Below are 21,522 nucleotides of genomic sequence, written 5' to 3'. Positions count from 1 at the left end.
TCAACCATGGCAGCTCTGAACTCACATTCTCACAGCTTAGCAGCCCAAGAGGAAGGAATACTCCTCCCCTGGCTCCACATTTAAAGCCCCAGGGAAGCACTCTTATTGGCCTAGCTTGAGTCACGTGACCACCCCCCTCCTTGGGCCAATCCCTGAGCTAAGGTGCAGTGATTGGCAGCTCCACTAGAATAGCCCTGTGGGAGTGATCTGGTCGCTCAGGGCTGGTCCCACATAGCCTGACAGACACCTGTCTCCCTTCTGGTGACCCTGCCTCTAGCCTCACACAGCAGCCCTCAGTTGATGAGAGGAATTGATGAGTGGCATCGTCTGTCCTTCCTGATGCCCCCTTCTCACAGGACCACCTCCTAGCTCAGGAGCATTTGCTCCTGTTCTTACTCCCAAATTCGTTTGCCTGGCCCACTGAGGCTTAGAAAGGCTGCAGACCCTTCCCTGCCTGCAAGGAATGAGCCCCTTACCTCCAGAGAAGCAGGCTGCACACAGAGAGATGTGAAAAGCAAATTGAAGAAGAAAAAAGGCAAATTCAGACACAGAGGTGTCTGAAGGCTCATCAGGGGCTCCAGAAATCACACCGTCTTCCTCTTTCTGTGGCCCAGCCTCTGTGACAGCAGAGCCACTGTGAACTGTTGTTAAGTTTCTATCCAAACATCTCCCCCAATGCCCACTGTGGTGCCCCTCCTTATCCTTAGTCAAAATCCAGTTCTAATGTATCTTTTCTGGGAATGTCAAGGCACTGCACCAATTGTCAGTCTTTAATAACTTAGTGTGAACTAGTCCCTCAGATTAGATGGCAGGAGAGCCCGAGCTCTTCTCCCAACAGGTACATGACACTGGATGCTGCTAAGCGTAAAGAAAAAGGCTCTCATCCCAGTTCCCCAGTGGGCATTCTGAGCAGCCAGAAAGCACTGTGAAAAACCTGGACACCAGGGAAGAAGGATGCTGGGGAGAGAGTACTTCTGTTGGAAATATTTGTGATGTGCTAAAGAAACGGTGAATTTGTTTAAGATTTAAAAAGAAAAGAAGGTGGGAAGTGGCCTGTGCCCATGAGTCTGGGTCAGAGACTGGGTTTGTACATTTCAAGTTTACAGACTGTAGGAACTAAAGCAACCCTATGTAATCTCCAGCGAATCTCTTGTCAAACCCCCAGACTTCCAGTGGTGGGACCAGGGGCCGAGTAAACCTGATAGCAAAGATCAGGGGCCACTGAGAGTCAGGGCCCCCATGGGCTTTGGATGAAGAAAATACTCACAGGCAATTTCTGTGAGATGTTGAAGGAGAACCCAAGTCAGACTACGGTGGCAACCAGCAGGGTTTGACTTTAGGAGACTTCAACCCCCCATCTATTTCCACCCTTCCCTAAACCTTCCTGATCACATTGCCCCGTCTGAGCTCCTGTGTTGCATTAGCAACTGGCGATTATGATTGCTATTCTTGTTCATTTAATTAAAAGTCATATTTTGCAGATAATAGGTGCAGGTGGCTGCAGTAAATCGATGCTTTCAGTTAGCGAGGCCCAGGCAAAGCTGTGTGCACAGGCTACAGGTGACCAGTTACTGGATGCAGACCCTTGGGAGGTACTCTCACCCTCCCGAGGTTGTGAATAGGAAACAGGCTCCACTGGTAAAGGTCTTTGGGGATTTGACCCCCGTCTTCTGGAGGCAGTTACAGCAGGGCTTTTCAATAGCATAAAATTTATTTACCCTCCCACCTCTACTTCCCCCCGCAGAAGGGCAAACCCAAGGGGAGAATGGCAGGCATGTCTGCAAACACATCCGCTGTCAAGCTCGCATTACTGCCTGCCCCACCTGCCTCCCGGCACCTACGGCATCTCTGCTGTCTGTGGGCGCGTCTCTCCCAGCTTCTGCCCACCCGGCCTCCGGGCACCAACTCTGATGAGCAATTACCAGGTTCCTGGCCATTTGCAGTAGCTGCTAATATCAAGTCTCCTCAGCGACTGCAGTTCCAGGAAGCCACAGAGAGCTCTGTCCCCTGCCGCCTGGAATTTCATTTGGCTCTGGTGCCCAGACCGTCTAGAAGGGGTACAATGGCGTGCCTGGGCACTTAAGCCATTTGTGGTAAAAGGATCCGGATGTGCAAATGGCTGAGTGCCCTAATATTGGATTGTTTTTTCCACTAGATGAAAAACAGATTTTTTTTCTTCCAGCTGGCTGCAGCTCCATTCAAGTTATTACAAAAAGAACTTACATTGGCACATTATATACATCGGAAGTCTTTAACAAAGAAGGCCTTGCTTGGTGCAGGGCCCAGCATGGTGGACCTGTGGTGGCTGACATTTTCATTCAGTGGTTACAACTGTGCACGGCACTCTGGGGGCTGAGCTGAAGAGAAAACGTGTGAAGAAGGAAGACAGCAAGGCAAGGAGAGGGTCTGGGCACCCCAGGCTGAGGAGACCTTGAAGATCCATGGCAAGGAGGGCACAAGACAGAAGCGGGAATCACCAAATACAAGCAGGGTGGGGGGTTCCTGGCGGCCAGGCTAGATCCGGGGGTTGGAAATAAACATCGTCTCAGGTCACCTGTTACCTGAGCAATGACACAGGTGATGGGCTAAGTAGGCAGGTGAAAGGGGGTGAGGCCAGAGGCAGGGAGGCCAGTTAGGAGGTTTCCTTGACAAACGTTCAGTAAGCTCCTACTATGTGCTGGCAACATGCCCAGTCTGGAGGTGCGACAGAGAAAAAAGACGGACCAGATTCCTGCCTACCCAAGGCTTCCATTCTTGGATGATAGATACTCGAGGAAACAGATATTTATGCGTCAAAAAGAAAATAAACAAAGCAGGAGGCAGCAGCTGGGAACCGGCCATGTGGGGTATTGGCTTTGTTCCAACCAACAGTGAACACAGTGAGATTAAGACCTTCAGAGGGATTTAGATCGATTACTGAAACCATGCATTTCCCTTTCAGAGGGTGTGTAAGCCCTGGAGGATTGAACACTCCAGAAATACACATTTGGCCCTTCAAGTCCATTTGCACGACTCCCCTCCCTTCCCTCCCTCCCACTCCCCTCTTCTCTAGGCTATGTGATGAGAGGAATCAGAATTTCACTGTCTCTTCCCATGAAGTAAGACCTTCCAGAGTGAGGTCTGAGCCTTTCCCTGTGCTTTCTTTGTAAAGCTCACACTCCTAATAGGAAACCTGGCCCGTGCGGATGCTCCACGTGGGCAAAGGTGTTTTAAATGCAGTGTAGACAGAGCATGACTGAGCCATGTCTGGATGTTGTAATTTTTTTAGCCACACGAAAAGAGCAGGGCTTCCTTGGTGCTGCGGGTGATTAAGCCTCAAATATGTTAGATCGGAGAGCTCCGCAGCTGCCAAGGCAAGTCACCCAGTTAAATAGCGACTCTACAAAGATAGCACTGCCAGGAACTCCAGCCAACGGTGGGGCTGTGTGAAAACCTCAACCTGCGTCCACACCATCACCCCTAATCGCAATGAAGACCCCACCAGACACACTCTCTTAGGGCTCCTCTGCCACTTGGGAAAGGTGATTGCGTTCATTTGTGCCTTTGGTTTCTGGGCCATTTAGTGGTTTGGGGCACCTCTAGTTGAGGACATAAGAAGTAATTGGTCTTTTCAGGCCAAGGGTTCAGGCTAACGCCTGCTTATCCCCAGCATGGGGGTTAGTTGCGCTAAACAAAACTCTCTGGCCACACCAGCCTCCACTGGAGAGAGAAGGATCACAAGCTCCTGACTCCTTTCAGGAGTACGTGAGGGAATATTTTCCCTGTTGGATGGAAAGGAGAAACCAACTGGGTGTACCACAATTCAGTTCTGGCTAACCCAGAATTCGATGCCACCAGAGGTTTGCACAGACTCCATAAGTTAAGGGCTTCCTGAAAGCCGCCCTAATTTCAGATACCAGCCACGCTTCTGGGGGTCCCCAGCCACCTGCACTTCTGACCAACTGACTACAAATTCGGGGGTTTTCACAACCTCCTTGGGTTCAATAATTCTGTAGCATGACTCACAGTACTCAGTGAGTTACTCACCTATTCTCATGAGAGGTCTTATCCACCCAGATGGACTGTTAATTGCCCAAGGCCATGAGCAGCTTCTGAGAATTATCTCATGATCACGCCACCAAAACCCAGGTAAAGAGGTGCTATGATTGTCTCCAACAAGGAGGAATTACATTATATAAACAAGATAATGTGTGTAAAGCCTTTGGCACTGGGCCTCACACATTGGAAGCACTATAAAAAAATATTTTTAGGAAACTGAAGCCCAGAGAGGTTAAGTAACTTTCCCAAAGTCACACAGCTATGAAGAGGCAGAACTCAGGTTTGAATATAAGTAGGTATGACTGCAAAGGCCATACTATTAACTCAGATTAATTGGCACCTACTATGTGCCATATAGGTTCCTGCTCTTGGGAATCTTAAACCGAGCGCTAGAAGCAAAAACTCAGATAGGCATGATTCGAAGCAGACCGCAATAGGAGGTACTGCAGAGCTGGTGAGGACAGCGAGGGGAGCGACGGGGGGGACCCTGGAGATGGCATGCGAGGTGGGCCTTGAAGAATGGGTACAATTTTGACAGAGATGGCAGGAAAAGGCATCAGAGCAGATGGAATAACACATGCAAAGGCACTGAGACAGGATGATGCAGCGTATGAACCAGGATGGGGAGTTGTCCTTTGCAGCGGATGTAACGGCTGGGCAGGAGGTGCTGCAGGGACTAGGCCACAGGACAGGCGCCTCCAGATCATGGAGGATGTTGGCTACTGGGTTGAGGCATCTGTACTTCATCTCGGAGGCCCTGGAGGAGCAGCCCTGTCTCCAAATGTGGCAGATATTTGATCCAGATACCAATGTGCTCAGAACTATTTCATCAAGAAAACAGGCCCAAAGCACCGAGCTCAGCCCACAGCCATATCCAACCAGGGTGAGTGACCGGCCCTGCTCACTGGGGAGCCGGTGCCTACCAGCTCTGATGCCGTCTGGCCTGTGGCCCTAGGCTCCCTTTTGCTTTAGGAACAGAAGCCATCCAGTTACAAACGCACTGTTGCTTGGGTTCCCTGAATAAAACCTCAAGCACAGAAGGACTGCTATTTTATTATTTTAGGGCAGCCAGGTAGGTAGGTAGGTAGCATGACTGCCAAGGGAGTAAAGCCAACATCCAGCAGCATTGCTTGACAGCACAGCAGAAAGGAAGAGAAAATGGTCTTTCTTAGCACTAAAGAATGCGGCGCAGACACGAGGAATCTGCGCTCATCGCTGGGAAGCTGAAATCTTCTACTCCATGATGTATCTACTATTAGGTGGGTCCTGCAGCCACAGGCCAGTCGTACTCTTCCACATGTCCAGCAAATGGCTCCATCTCTGTTCATGAGATCGGAAGGACTCACGCGTGCCTTGAAATTCCAAAGCGTCCACCCACATTCTGCCCCCAGATCCAAGGAACTGCCAGAGTTGATATGGAGATTTTCTCACATTTTATATGATCGAGAAAAGAGTTGGTCTCCAGCTTGCATTTAATTCTGCTACCTTAGGTCTTAAGCTATTAAAACTTTATAGAATCCTTTCACAGCCTTCCCCTGGGACCTTCCCATGCCGGCAGGTGCTTCACTTGAGAATTTATGCTGTTTCCTTTCTCACTTTGAAGATTTCATGTCTCTCATTTTTGCATCTCACTTGGGCCAGAGTAGAACAAATTACCTTGGCAAAACTCGTCCTTACCAACTAGTAACAGTGCAGGAGAGAAACTAAATCCACACTTGAAATAAATCTGAGCAGAATAGTTTGAAGATCATCCAGAAATATTGTGCTACTGGCTAACCTAGTACATAGATATAGCTGCGTCTGGGTGTACGTATGTACCTTCTTCCTTCAACAGCAAAGGACCTCAGGGTGAAGACTCATCCCCACAAAGGCACTGCAAGAGCTGCAAGTGGAAGAGTCAGGGCTTTGGAACGGGGTGTGTGTGGTGGGTAATGCTTCAATTCTGCAACTGGTTATTTTGAAAAATAAAGTTTAACTAATTCAAACCTCTGATTATTGATTCTAAAATTTTCTTCCCCCAAAACAAACCAAGAAAGAGGCACCTGGCCCGAATCCAGCTGGTTTTTCTTTCAACGTAGCCTTAGTCGGTAGACGTGACCTCAGACTCTGAAATCAATCCCTCTTATGGGAAGGCAGAAGAGAAAGCCAGGAAGAGGGGCTGGGGAAGTCCCAGTGCGGCAGGCATCCAGCTGCCCCTGAGGTATAACCAGCGACCTTCACATTTCCAAGGCACCTTCTCCTCAGTTGACCCCCAAGATGTCCCTCAAGAAGGCAGCCAGGTCACTATGAGCCTCGTCAGACAGATGAGGAAACCAAGGTTAAGAGCTTTGGAATTCTGTTCCTCCTTCATAACAGTATACAAGGTGTAGTGGCTTTAAAGTCTTTCAGCTATTTTGTGGGTGCCTCCCTTCAGTTCTTCCTGTAAGTCCATTTGTTCTGACTGAGCTTTTCCCAGTCCACTCCCTTAAGCAATGGTGGGATAATGGAAGGAACTGGCTGGAACCTCCGGGATATGGGATCTGTTGGGCCATCACTCAGGTGTCATCCGGGCGCTTCCCTATGACTTTGACATTTGGAACAAAGACGTGCTCAGCAGGAAGAGGCGATTTCAGATGCTTCACGACTCACAAACACCTCCCTCCAAAAGCACATCTTAAACTTCGGAAAAACGACTAAATAAAAAGATACATAATCCTTGCCTGGAACTGAATTTTTTGGGGGGGGGTTGGGGGGGTGGGTAGGTGTACAGCTCTATCACGAATCATACTAATTCTACTCTAAAATTACACTTGACCCCTCAAAGCAGTCAATCCAATTGCATCCCTCCAGACCATGATTCAGCCCTTCTCAATGCTAAAAATGTCATTCTTCTCTCCGACAGCTTAAAACAAATTGATGTATTTATATCCTACCAATCTGTAAGCTCTCGGGGTGTGAACTGGTTGTTTACTTTAAAGAGCAGATAAAAGTAAGAATTGTAATCATGGTGGCTCTGTGCTGAGGGTTGAATGCCAAGAGCAGACAGAGCTCCTGGGTTCACATCTGATAACCACTTCCCCAGAGTTTGCAAGGGGAGAAGATGCTCCTTGCCGGGAGTGATTCTGAGGGAGGAAAAGGCCCACCTATGAGGTGGGCTGATAATTTCACATTTGTGCGTGCGCTCATCAGGCAAGTGTGGATAATAGCGGCTGGCTTCACGGAGCGCCCACTGCGCGTGCTGGCCCAGTGCTAGGCCCTTCTCCTGGAAGGAGGCATTTAATCCTCACAGCAGCCTTTGAGGTGGCTGCTGGCATCATTCCCAGGGTACCATGGAGGAGACTGAAGCTCAAAGAGGCTGAGCTGGGAAGCACGGGGCAGAGCCCCACCAGGCTCTTAGCCCCAGGCACCCAGGTTCCCTGGCCACCCAAGCCCAGACACCATAACCCTTGTAAGAAGCTCAAACAAACTGACTGTGTTCATAAGAAAAGACCTTTGTGCAGCGGGGCTGTGCCCCATCTTGGTGCTTCAGGGCAGAGATGCTCACAGCAATGAACATAAACAGACAAGGCCCAACTCGCCCAACTTCTTTCCCAAGGACAACACTCTGAACAGCCTGACGAAGAACCAATGTTTCACTTCTCTACAAGCTGAGTCATATCCAGAGTTTAATTAACATAAAATACTGGAATGGCTATCTTCATTTTCACTCATGCGTTTAGGGTCCCCACTGATTGGTAAAGAGTTGTCCTTAATTTTTCTTGCTCAGATGGTTTGGTCATCTTCCTCATTTAGTGAAAATTGGACCCATAACACTGAAAAGTTACATGTTTTAATAAAAGTGGATTTGTGACGTGGGCTTACTTGTGTTTACAACTTACATTGGCAACAACACAGTAATTTACGTGTCAGAAACCAGGGCTTCTGCCCCCAGAGGCTGCAGAGCTACCTAGGAATGTCACACTGTGCTTACAAAATGCCATACTGGGCCCCCTCAGGTGGCATTGCTCACCCAGACACAGGGCAGCCCAAGGACGACCAGGGCGCACACTGCGGAAGAAACCTGTCTCTCTAGGAAGAGACTCGGATTCAGAACCAGAAGCCTGGGCAGGACTCTCGGCTCAACCACAGCCGGACTGGGGGGGCCTCGGGGCCTCCAGGCAGGGCTGAAGGAGAGTCATGACTGGATCAGGCGTGTGGCTGCCATGAGAGGGGCCCAACCATCCGGGTCCTCTTCCCTTCCCTGCACACCCATAGCAGCGCTCTGGGAATGTGGGTGATGCCGGATTTCTGCCCAGGAGGGCTGTGTGGTGGTTGAACAGTGTCCCCCTAAATTCACGTTCGCCCAGAACGTCAGAATGTGACCTTATTTGGAAACAGGATCTTTGCAAATGTCATTAAGATGAGGTTGTACTGGGTGAGAGTTGGCTCTACACCAGTGGCTGGTGTCTTTAAAAGAAGAGAAGAGACACAGAGGGAGACACACTGAATAAGGCCAAGTAAAGACAGAAACAGAGATTGGAGTGATGTGTGCACAGGCCAAGGCACAGCGAGGAACACCAGCAGCCCCCAGAGGCCTGTAGAGGTGAGGAAGGATCCCCTCTAGAGCCTGGGAAGGGAGTGGGGTCCTGCCAACGCCCTGATTTTGGACTTCTGGTCTTCAGAGCTGTGAGAGAAGTTTCTGTTGTTTCGAGCCACCCGTTTGGTGGTACTTTGTTACGGCCGCCCCAAGAGACTGATGCAGGTAATGGCAACAGCTACACCACCTGGACAGGCTCCAGCAAGCCCACTGCCCTCACCTCTCAGAGGCCGTGGAGGAGGACAGCGGGGCTGGGCAAGCTTGTCTGAAGCGCAGCCAGCGTGGGAACCCGGCGGCCGGGGGCCCAGGCCAGAGCAGCAGGCAACTCCAACAGTCTGACCAACAGTTTTTACCACACCACCACAGCTCTCCCATCAAGGGAGGAAAAATGTTCATTGAAGTGTGATCTGCAAAGGCACAGGTAAAAGTCTAAACAAAGATGTGCTGAGTGCAGGAGGGTTGGGCAGATGGGTTCACAGCATCTACTTATTTACCAAACACCTGTTACCCAACAGGCAGGTGCTGTGCTCAGCGCTAGGAACGTAAACCTGCCTGGGGATACAGGCACCTGAAGGCACCAGGCCTGTGCATGGCAGGGACTCAGTCAAGTTCAGCCAAATGGATTTATAAATGAATGAATGAGTGAGTCTAATAGAGGAAACAGAATTTAAACATCTAAATGTACTCAAGGTGGGAAGGGGACTTGAGCTACAGAGGAGAGAGCAGTGAATTCAATCTGTGAGCAATCTGGTAAGGCTGCCTGGAGGTGGTGGCACTTGGTCCAAGCCTGAAAAATTGAGTAGAGTTTTAAGGACTGGAATAGGCCACAAATCAATATATATATGTATACCCAGAAGTAAGGTGGATATTTCTGAGAAGCCTGCACAAGACCAAATATAACCAGATTCGGGAACACTGAGGCATTTTTATATATGTCAGAAGGGTCACACCAGATATGGGTCCCAGAGGGTGTCCTGGAGGGGAGGTGAGCTGAGGGCTGAGCTCAGTGCCTTTTTTTTTCATCCTGGAGTAGCTTGGCTCAGGGCCAGAACTTGTGTGGGAGGCATTGTCCCCTTGGGGTCACACTAGCCCACTGGATTGCCCCACCTTCATCAGGGTTGTAGTCACATGAATAAATAAACCAAATTAGGCATTTCTGGGCTAGTGGTGATTTGGGGGTGAAATATGATTGTATCATGTTTCTACCTGCAGCCAGAGTACAATGGAGGCTCCCTCCAACCCACACAGGTCCAGGGGGCTGGCACTCTTTGGAAGATTGGGCCATCGCCCGGCCAGGACTCAGCTCATGGACGCACATACAGAGTCGCTCCACGTGGCCCGCGTCTCCCTCCTGCACTCAGCGCTTTCCAGGTAAGGGTTTCAGGAGGCGGAGGGATGCGGCGGGGGTCTGCTTTTGCTCCAAGCTCCAATATCGTGGGAAATTTTCACCCATCAAAAGAGAATATACAAAGACACCCAGCATCTGTCAACAAAAAGATTAATCAGTAGTCCATCTAAGAAAGAAATGGAAAATTTTACTCCAGCCTACCTGAGGATTATAAACCAGGAGACAGTCTTTCAGAAAGCTCTGAGGACTGTTCTCCCTGCTAGAGGTCAAAGCACAGTTATATAAGTTTTTGGACAAAGGTTTATATATCAACTGACTTATTATTGACAGTTTACACAATCCAGATCTGCATGTACAAAGCAAGCGGTGGGTCATGGTTCACGTGGCCCCTTCCAAGATTAAGAAGGAAGATTATCTCCTAAAGAGGTCTGGTTAGTGCACCTACACAGTCCACACTAAAGGGGAGGGAGGAGGCCCAAACAGGCAAATAAAAATTCTGTTTAAATTTTTCTCGTCGTGCCATAAAATAAGAATTTTATTTCATCACATCTATTGGCATCTTGCAAAAGGATACTTTTTTAAGGTAAAATAATGACTCATACAACTATAAAATGAACACCTACCAAAGATCTTATTTAATTCATTAATTAATGAGGGAACTAGTAAGATGTTACTGATGGTTTAAAGGAGAATTGAAAGAATCACAATAAAGGACTCTGAAATGAATTTGCAAATAGATGCAAAACCAGTCTGTCCACAGGGCGGTAATAAATTGCTTTCCAAGAGCCGCACTTCATTTGCATTTCAATGGACAGGAATCATTTGCATCATTATCAATGTTCTACAACTTACAAGTTGTAAAAAACCACAAAGACAGTGAAAGGCAGAGATAACGGAAGGGTGTGCTGGGCAGGCCACACAATCCTCTTTCTTGCCTGATAAGCTGCTCCCATAAACTCTGCCTTTTCCACGGGTGGACCATCTGGGCCTCTGAGCCAGGTCTTCCTCTGGGCACCAGACCCTCCCTCCCACCAACCATGGTCCTCACTTCAGCAACAGGCCCTCTGTCTCCTGCGACATCGTCACTTTTGTGACGGCTACGGGATCATTCCCAGCAGCATTAAAACAAGCTGTTCTATCTCCTGTCAAAAAAAAGAAGAAAAAATGTTTTTAAAGGAAAGGGAAAAAAAAATCCCTTGATCCCACTTCTTCTGAAAGCTAGCACTCCTGTCGTTCCTCTTCTTTGTAGTAACACTCTGAAAAGTTCTCCACATTCTCCCATCTCTGTCCCTCTCTTCCTATGCTCTCTTAAGCCCATCCACTTGGGGTTTGCCCACCATTCCTCTGAAGGTGCTTGAATTAGTCTGCTCTGGTCACCATAACAAAGTACAGCAGATTCGGTGGCTAAAACAACAGAAATTTCTCAACAGTTCTGGAGTCTGGAAGCCCAAGATCAAAATGTTGGCAGCGTCAGTCTCTCCTGAGGCCTCTCTCCTTGGCTTGTAGACAGTCATCTTCTGCCTGTGTCCCCACATGGTCTTCCCCCTATGTGTGTGCGTGTGTGTCCTAATCTTCTCCTCTTATAAGGACACCAGTCCTATTGGAGTAGGGCCACCCCAGTGACCTCATTTCACCATAAATTACCCCTTTAAAGGTGATGCAGTCACATTCTGAGGTACTAGGGGGCTTAGGGCTTCAACATTTGAATTGGGGGGACACAATTCAGCCCGTCACAGTGCTCTTGTCAAGGTCAGCAATGACCCCCATTACTCACAGTCCCATCCCCCACTGGCAGCTTCTCGGCCCTCTGGGCTGGTTCCTTTTCTTCTCTTTGACTTCCTGACTTTGAAAGGCTCCAGGGCTCAGACCTCCGTCCTCCTCTTTTCTTCATATGCCCTCACTCCCTCATCCTCGTTCAGTCTCACGGTCTAAATTCCGTCCATAGACTGATGACTCCCATTTGTACATCCCTAGCCTGGATCTTCCTCTCAAACTCTGGACTCCTATCTCCAAATGCCTACTGGGTATCTCCATGGGATCGTCTAATAGACATCCAAACTCAAAACTGAGCCCCTGATCTTCCATCCAAGACCTGCGCCTCACACTGTCTTCCCCATCCTTGTTGATGGCAGCCCCATCACTGCAGGTTCCATCGTCTGGGCCAAAGCCTGGAGCCATCCTCGACTCCTCTCTTTCCCTCACACCCCCCATCCAATCACCTCTCACCACTCCCGGCAACCACCCTGGTCCAGGCCACCATCATCTCACGTATGGATTACTGTAACCACTTGCTAACTGGTTGACCCTCTCTGTCCTCACCTCCCCACAGCATGTAATGTCATTCCTTTTATCAGAACCCTGCAGTGCCTCCCATCTCATTCAAAGTGAAAACGAAAATCCTTCAGTGGTTTCACTCAGCTCCCATCACTGGGCTTGAAACACACAGGCACACTCCAGCCTCAGGACCTTTGCACTGACTCTCTTCCCCCAGGTCTCCACTTGGCTACTTCTCTTGTGTCCTTCAAGTCTTTGCTCAAATGTCACCTTCTCACTGAGGCATCCCCTAACAGGCCTCGCCTTATTTGATATTGTAACCCCTCCCCAGCAGTGTCCCCTGCCCTACCTGGCTGCACTCTCAGCCCTTACCCCACACAACTTTTCCGTCTGATTTTGTCCACTGATGTCTCCCGAGCACCTAGAACCAGGCCAGACACCCACCCAGCTTCCTCCCTATTTCACACATTGTTCTTCCTGACACAAAAAAACATATTCGCTTTCCTATCAGGGCTCGCCCTGGTAGCCGCTGTAACCAGAGCCCAAGCCAAAGCCTTGGCACCACAAGAGACTCAGGACAGAGGCTGCCGGGCAGGTAGAGGAAGGGCTGGCAGGTGATTGTCAGGCGAAGGAGAGGGAGCCTGGGCCCCATGCCAACTCATCCCAGACTGGGCTGACATTCCCCAATGGAGTGAAGACAAGGGGGGAAGAGTGTAGCGGCCACATTAAAACAGGCTGGCTGGTCACATGCTGTTTAAACCATTAAGCTCAGGTGACCACCCCGGAGGAGTGTGCTGTGCTCGCTTCAACACTAAAGTGGAGGAATTCCAGGCCCAGGGGGCCATACTGGGAGCAGAGAGAACTAAGGCATTTTAGCACTAAGTGTGTCTTTGATGTTTTGCCTCGTCTCCGCTCAGTGCACCTGCACCACGGCCCTATGGCTGTGGACCCATCTCCCAGAAGGGGCCACTGAAGCTGGGGCAGGCCAAGTGACACACCCAAGGTCACCAGGCTGGTAGGACGAGAAGCAAGAATTCAAACCCAGGGCTCTCTGCCCCCACATGTGCAGTCTTCCCCTGAGAGGCGGGCGGGCCTCAGAGCAGCATCTGGGTCAAGGGCATCAGGCCTGCCTGGTGTCACTTCCTTGTCCTCGCCCCCTCCCCTGCCCCAGCTTCTGAGCAGGCGAGCCCTGACCTTCCAGAATCGGATTGGAGGGCACCAACGTTGGCAGAAGCTCATATTTTACCAGGAAAGACAGGCCACCATCGCTGTGGAAGAACAATCTGTGAGCAGCCTGCCCTTGTCCAAGACAATGCTTAGGCAGCTTGCAACCCAACGAGGCTCTGACCCAATTAACCTTGCAGATCGGCAGCACCTGACATGAGATTTGGGAACGGTTGGCAGCAGCGGCCATAATCCCATCCAGAAAAAGGAAAAGATGAGAAAGAAAGAAAAACATTCTAATGAAACCAATAACTGTGAAATGGCCTCTCCCAAGAGGGTTGTTTCGTCCCGGTGTGCTTGTCACTAGGGGAGCAAAAGGAAGGACTTCCACGGCCACACCAGGGAGCACCAATTAAGCACCTACCTTCAACCAGGAGAAGCCAGGCGCTAGCTGGGTGGAAGTATGTGCCCCAGGACTCAGAATGGTCCTCAGATGTGGCTGGATGATGGCCCTGCACATCCTTATCCAGTCTTTCTGTTCAGGTCCAAGACAGATACTGTGTGCTGTGTGCCTGCCCCAAGTGAAGGACCCAAGGGTATTTGGAGAAAGAATCCCTTGGGCTCATTTCTAGTTACTATGGGGCCAGAGAATTGCCAGTGGCAGAAGGGAGGGGTCAGTCTTAACCTTTCCCAGCTCTACAGAGCCCCCTGTTCTTACCCCCACCTAGGGCCCTGCTCACGCCTGGTGTGTGATGCTGCCCCCTGCTGGCCGCAGGAGGTGAGGCAGCCATGCTCCATCCAGCTCCAATGGGCACAGCCCAGAGCTGGGAGGAGACCAGCTTTCCCCTATGGGCACACTCTGGCTACCCTCGGTTAGGTCTAGATGTATCCTTGGCCTGTGGGCGTCAAATCCCCGCAGTGGGCAGGGACTGTGACCAGGCCCCCCCACCGCCAGAGGCCCATGAGCCATGAGAGTGACACACGGCAACCTAGTGGGAGCTAAAGGGCAGGGGATCTCCCACCATCAGCACCCATGGGGCAAGAACTGAGGACTCTGTGGGGTTTGTAGGGGCATTCTTGTGGATCCAGGGGTCCTTGGACTCAAGGAAGCTGGAAACTCTAGTCTAAAACCCTCCAACTGCATCTGGAAAGCTGAAGGTCATACAGCAGCAGGTCAGAGGCACTGCTGGGGCCAGAACCTGGGTCTCCTGATTCCTGGCTTCTGGTCCATTAAACCTCCCCCAAGGGGAGGACACATCCAGGTGCATTCAGGCCTCATGCATGCGCACATAAATTCCTGTGCACTGCCCAGCCCTTGGAAGGAAAGAGCATGGGAAATCCAGAAGAAGGAAAGAAAAGAGCACAGTCCTAGAGCCATCTGGGTGCCAGGCACTGTGCAAAGTGATTTGCATGCACCAACCATTTGATCTGCACAAAAGGTGACTATTACTCATGAGGAGACAAGGCAAAGAACTTGTTCATCTTATACAGCTGGCACAGTGCCAGAGCTATGTTTCAAGTCCAAAGGTCATGGCCTCCCCTTCAATCACACCTCTTCTCACATGCCTGCTCTGCCCTCCTGTTACTCCTATTCCAATCACTGATGGAAGATGCAGAACTCCACCCATCCTCAACCAGGCCCCACACATCCCTATCCAGGCTCCACCCACCCCTGTCCAGGCACCTCCCATCCTCATTCAGAGCCCCACCCATCGCAAGCCCAGGTGAATCCGGTTTGCTCCCAGCTGTGGATTTTCCAGGCAGCATTTTCATACTGGATCCAGCTTGGTTTCGTTACCTGTGATTTGGGCCCTGACTACACTTTGACCTTTTTTAGTTCTATTAAAGTCTTAATTAAAGCTCTTTGGAAAAAGATAAAAGTAAACCAGAGCCAGTGACGCTTTATCCTGCAGAGTTTTGTTTGTGCATTATCCAAGAATCCAGCTCACATAGGAGAGAGACCTACCCCCCTGAAAATAGTACCCCCCTCTTTCCCACAGACAATGTGGGGCTACCTCAGGCTTTCTGCACGTTATGAACCACAATGGCTGCTCAGGCTTGGCAACATTTTGGGGTAATAGATTTAGTCCCAAAGATTGACGGGTAGAAAATGAGTGTGTAACCAGGACAGCCATGAATTGGTGCGGGTGCACAGGTTGCAGGGAATGGGGCGGGGGGGGGCGCGCAGTGGCTTGGGAGTTGCTCAGGACGATGGAGCCAGACCTGTCTAGAAACCCAGCTTCAGCACCTGGGGTCAGTCCAGAGACTGGGGCAGAGTCCCTCTGTAGCCATTGGTCCGCTTTGGAAAATGGGATAACACAGCCTCATGGGATTTTCACAAGACTCACAGATGGAAAACGTGTTCACAGAGATTTTTGGGATCATTCAAAACTCTCACTTGGCTTCACAAGAACTGGTTGCCCTTTGAATGACCGACCAGGCTGGCAGAAGGGTGTCCACTCATGGACAGAGAGACCATCTTCATGGGAGAAGGAGACGCGTAGGTTGGTTTCATCCAACAGCTAGCTCATCTCCACCATTTAAAAGATGACTTGATACTCCCCAAATGCCCCCGGGGTGAGCAATTGTTTTAAAGCCATGAGGAGGTTTGGAATGGATGGAATCGTCTGGAACATCTATAAAGGGAACCAGAAAGGCCCAGGCAGGCCATCATCAGAAGATCGTGCACAGGTTAACTTTGTAGACTGTCTGCCTGGACTGCCTCTGGCTGCCAACCTCAAGCCTCTGTTTGGCGTCTTGAGACCTGTTAAAAAGCTGATGTGGTTTTCCTGTTGCAGAGACAGACTGAGTAAAGGATAGAAATAAAGAAAGAATGGGGCTTCCCTGGTGGCGCAGTGGTTGGAAATCCGCCTGCCAATGCAGGGGACACGGGTTTGATCCCTGGTCCGGGAAGATCCCACATGCCTCGGAGCAACTAAGCCTGTGCACTACAGCTACTGAGCCTGTGCTCTACAGCCCGCAAGCCACAACTACTGAGCCCACTTGCCACAGCTACTAAGCCCGCACACCTAGAGCCTGTGCTCTGAAGCAAGAGAAGCCACCGCAATGGGAAGCCTGTGCACAGCAACGAACAGTAGCCCCTGCTTACCACAGCCAGCGCATCAACGAAGACCCAATGCAGCCAAAAGTAAATAAATTAAAAGAAAAAAAGAAGGAGTGTACCCACGAGGGATGGTTATCAGTGAATGAGAAACTTCAGCAGGTTTCTGGAAGACGAGAGAGTGGATGGGGCCACATGGAACCATGAAATGAGGCAGGGGGAGCCATGACACAGGATTCAGCAGAGTGGGGGAGCACGAGGAGGACTGGCAGTGGGATGGTTATGAAACACCCGCCCCGGCAGACCACTGGGCCATCAGGACAGAGGGGATCCACGCCCCAGAATTGCCTTCCTCCAACGGGGAGTCAGGGCATCGGGGCAACTTCCACCCACCCTCGAAGGAAGCCCAGTTGTTGGCATGCCCCGCCTGGTGTTAAAAGACTCGATTCAGGGAACCAACACAAGAAAAGAAAAGAACATAACTGTCATTCATTGGGAGAGGAGGAGAAGAGGGTGGTGTAAATCAACTAAGTCCTCATGGACCCCGGCAGGGTCAGTAGTCACTCTCTCACTTGACAAGTGAAGAAGCAGAGGAAGAGGCATATCATGTAGCCTTCCAGCTGCCACCAGAGCAACTCTAGGCAGGGATTGTTCAGAGAGGTTGTCCCAGAGCAAGTAGGATGGGGGTGAGGGGTGGTGGTCAGGACACTGCTGCTCTTCATCCTAAACTCTTCCGTTCAGTTTGATTTATAACTGAACACCTATGGTATTGTGAAATCATTTTTATACATTTTTGAGATAAAAACCAGAACATTTTCATGAGACTGAGGGGGCCTGGGTGCCAATCACAATGGAGACACTCACTGGTTTCTGTTAGCTTTCCCCTGTCCCCAACTTATCTGAGGCAAATGCATTCACGTGCCAATTTGGATAGGAAAGAGGGAGAAAGGCTGAGGAGAGGAGGAGAAAAAAACATTTAGAACTCGGAGTATCCCCCGTGTTTTTTTTTTTTTTTTTTTTTTGGCTGCGTTGGGTCTTAGTTGTGGCACGCAGAATCTTTCGTTGCACTGCACGAGCTTCTCTCTAGTTGTGGCGCGCGGGCTCCAGAGCACGTGGGCTCAGTAGTTGCGGCACGCGGGCTTAGTTGCCCTGCGGCATATGGGATCTTAGTTCCCTGACCAGGGATCGAATCGGCGTCCCCTGCACTGCAAGACAGATTCTTAACCACTGGACCAATAGGGAAGTCCCCGTATATTTATTTAAAAACAACAAAAAAGGCACTGCTGATAGGGAAGCACTGAGGGCTTATGGGGTGAGTGTCCAAAGATGACAGCTCAGTGAATGCAGACAGAATCCAGAGGTGCTTCTGAGATGTGTTCTGTAACTTTCTTTACATCGCATGGGCTAAAGAATAGATCAGCACCACTAAGGGGTACCAAAAAGGAGGAAGAATTACACATTCACAAGTCAAAATTCTGTGTTCTGTTTCTATTCTAGAGGAAAACTTTTTTTTTTTTTTTACCAAAAGTAAGAACTTTTGTTACAAATACCCCTATAAGTGAGAGCTACAAAGTCCTCTAGCTGAGCAAGTCTCCAGGTCTGTAGGAGTGGCTGCCTTTACTGTAAGCGGAGCATCTTATTTAATTAGATAAGAATTAGATAAGTGAAAAGAGAGATGCAAGAAATGTCTTTGCTAATTGCCTTTCCTACACAGGCCTGCATCCTGTTGTTTGGCTTTTAGCTACATTCACACCAGTCATAAGACGACCTTGACTTCAGGCATGTGAGACCAGAGAGGTGTAACCATCTCTTTTCTTACCCTGCCAGGCCTGCGTTGTTGCGTAGGAGCTCCCTGGAGAGGAAGCACATCCAGCTGGGCCCGCTTTTAACACCGTGTATCCCCAAAGGCCGAGGCTGATGTCTACACTCGTCGGGGCCTGGCGCCATGGTTGGTCAGCAGGGCCAGCAGCTGGGAAGGTGAGCTAGACACAGGGCAGAGGGGAGTAAGGATGAGCTGGTACCCATGCTCAGCGTCAGTAGTATAAGGGCCTCACGAGTTTCTGAGAATAGTGGCTGCTGCTTTACTGCTACCTTCCAAATCTTACACAAGTTCCTCTCACATCAAGCTTTAACCCAAAATCACTTAGGGGAGGAGGGTCTGGGAAACAGGGTTCCCCAGCCTTAGCCAGCCTGGTAGAGCACGATCCAGCACACCAGGTCTGGACCCAGGCAAGCTCAGCTGAGTGCCCCCCCAGCTCAGAGACAGCTGTCCTGGCCCAGCTGCACATCCTGATTCTGAGCAGCAGAGGCCCATCCAGGGCACCGTTTGCCTCCAGGATGAAAGTGAGTTATGGAAGCAAGCCCAGTGCGATTCTGGGGCTTTGGCTCGTAGGCTCCAGGCCGGTGGGAACCCCAAAGCCCTCAGATCCAAATTTGACATTTGGCCCCCGGGGCTGTGTAGTGGTATCAGGAACAGCTGCCTGCAGGGTGAGTTCTACTTCCCCACCTTGGACCTGACTTCCTCTGACAGCCTCCTGCAGACAGCTGGCAGTGGCACACCCTCTCCCCACACCCAGGGGCGTCCTGGTCTCATTTCTCCCAAGCTTTGCTCCTCCCTGGGTCACCTTACCTCCACCACTGCCATCCAGGCACAGCCCCAGAAAGGCCCTTCTGCTTAGGGATGGCACCTGGGCACGTGCCAGGCCCTTGGGGGCATCAGGCAGCCTCCCAAACCAAGCTCTTCATGTGCAGGTGGCTCTGTGTCAGTTGCAAAGTTATGTGCAGACTTCAGTGAAGAGCAAAGAACTGTTGACTTCTGTCTTATGTGGCACCCAAGTCTCCCTACAACTGTCATGGATAAGACTCTGCTCCAACCACTTTCCAAATCTCCTTTTTAAAAATATAACATTTTGGGGGCTTCCCTGGGGGCGCAGTGGTTGAGAGTCCGCCTGCCGATGCAGGGGACATGGGTTCGTGCCCCGGTCTGGGAAGATCCCACATGCCGCAGAGCGGCTGGGCCTGTGAGCCATGGCCACTGAGCCTGTGCTCCACAATGGGAGAGGCCACAACAGTAAGAGGCCCGCGCACCGCAAAAATAATAAATAAATAAAAAATATAACATTTATTAAGATTTTTTAGTTTTTAAAGAAAATTCAAAATGGATAATCACCATAATCTCTCCACCTAGATAAATCCTACTGACATTTTTAATAATAAAACTAAATATAAATGATAAAAAATATATATGGTAAGTAAAAAAATATATATAGAAAAGTAAAAAATATATACACGCACGTATATGTAAGATTTGGAAATGATCAAAAAGTTTAGAGAGGTACTACATTTGTCACCTACTATAGTAATAATGCTGTGTAACAAGTAATCTCCCAATGTTAGTGGCTTACAGTGACAAGTAGTGTTCTCTTTATAGGTCTGCAGGTTGGCTGGAGCAGCCCTGCTTCAGTCTGTGGGTCTCCAGGTCTCTCTCTAACCAGGACCAGTGATCACTCAGAGCATGTTCTTGTCACGCCAGTGGCAGAAGCACAAGATGTCAAGCCAAAACACAAAAGCATACGTAAAGCCTGTTTATACGTTTGCTCACATCTTATTGGCTAAAGCAAATCACATGACCAAACTCAAGCAGAGAAGTCTACTTCACCCCCAAAAGGAAGAGGGAGGGGAGTGAACATTTCCTGAACAACATTTCAATCTCACAGGAACCAAGTTAAGAAATTAGGTAACATCTTCCTTCCGACTCCCATACAGAAATACACACATGTGTTGTGCAAATATCCACATGCAAGTTCATATACTTATTTTTAAATACAAAAAGGAGTCCTTTCGTACGCATGCTGTTTGTTCCTTTTAGAGAGTTTTGCAGTAGAGTTCCCCTATTGATTTATTTAATAAACACTTACACAGCACTTACTTGCTATGTGCCAGGCACCATTTTATAAACATAATCCGCATGTATTGGTGCAAAAATATCCTGGGGCATGTATCTGGAGAAATTTCAGAGTGTGCTTTTAGGCTAACTGCACAGAAGTGGGGTTGCTGGGAGTATTTTTAATTTTCATAATTATTCCCTAATTGTCTTCTGGAAAGAGTGCACTGATTTACGCTCCCACCTACCGGGTAGAAAAGTGTCTACTTCTCCATCATCACCAGCCCTAGGGCATCACAGTTTTCCATTTTTGTCAATCTGATAAATGCACAATACATTTCACTGTTGTTTGTTTTAGATTTCCTTCATTAAAAATGAGGCTGGGCAGCTTTCCCACATTTATTGGCCATTTGTATTTATTTTTCAGTAAATTGCCATTCACATCCTTTGTCCATTTTTCTGCTGGGTTATTTTTTCTTATTGATTTATGTGAACTCTTTGAGGCTGGGAAATTGGCCTGTCACATTTGTCTGCCACAGATGTTGCAAATATGTTTTCCCAGATTTTTATCTATCTCTTGACTCTGTTATGGTCTACTCTATCAAATGAAAGTTTTATTTTTATGTAGCTCAATTTATTGATTCTTTCCTTTCTGAGTTCTAGGTGATTTTTTTTTCATTCATGCTCTCTTCTGTAATTTTTATGCCTTTATTTTTAACTTTTTAGTCTGAAACAGTCAATCATAGATTTATAGGCAATTGCAAAGATAGTATAGAGAGGTCCCTGTCACCTCCCATCTGGTTACCCCCAATGGTTACAGCTTACATAGTTAAAAGTTATGCAACACAGAAACCAGGAAATTGACATTGGTACAATGTGTGTTCTGTGCCATCTTACCACTTGTGCATATTCATGTAACCAACACCACAATCAAGATACAGAACTCTTTTTTTTTTAATTTTTAAAAAAGTTTATTTATTTATTTATTTTTGGCTGCATTGGGTCTTCGTTGCTGCATGCAGGCCTTCTCTAGTTGCGGCGAGCAGCCTTCTTATTGTGGTGGCTTCTCTGGTTGCAGAACACAGGCTCTAGGTGCCCGGGCTTTAGTAGTTGTGGCTCGCAGGCTCAGGAGTTGTAGCTTGTGGGCTCTAGAGCACAGCCTCAGTAGTTGTGGCACACGGGCTTAGTTGCTCCACAGC

The 21,522-nt window shown here is 49.2% G+C and overlaps 1 long non-coding RNA gene across 2 annotated transcripts; it reads right to left on the bottom strand.

The window, feature by feature from the left end:
- Positions 1-3,034: 3,034 nt before the first annotated feature.
- Positions 3,035-19,976, bottom strand: LOC111181906 (uncharacterized). Of its 2 annotated transcripts, XR_002646630.3 has the most exons (4): positions 19,845-19,970; positions 19,070-19,197; positions 18,260-18,422; positions 3,035-10,076 (listed from the first exon to the last, which is right to left on the bottom strand). It is a non-coding gene; the product is annotated as an uncharacterized LOC111181906 (long non-coding RNA). The 2 variants fall into 2 exon arrangements; XR_002646631.3 differs by lacking the exon at positions 19,070-19,197 and having other exon boundaries at positions 19,845-19,976.
- Between the last annotated feature and the right edge of the window lie 1,546 nt (positions 19,977-21,522).

This window comes from Delphinapterus leucas, chromosome 15, assembly GCF_059928025.1.
Source record: "Delphinapterus leucas isolate spDelLeu-1000000601 "Yukka" chromosome 15, BTC_Dleu_Yukka2, whole genome shotgun sequence".
Taxonomy (NCBI): Eukaryota; Metazoa; Chordata; class Mammalia; order Artiodactyla; family Monodontidae; genus Delphinapterus; species Delphinapterus leucas.
The sequence above is the reverse complement of the archived record's forward strand: the minus strand, read 5'-3'. Positions and strand labels throughout refer to the sequence as shown.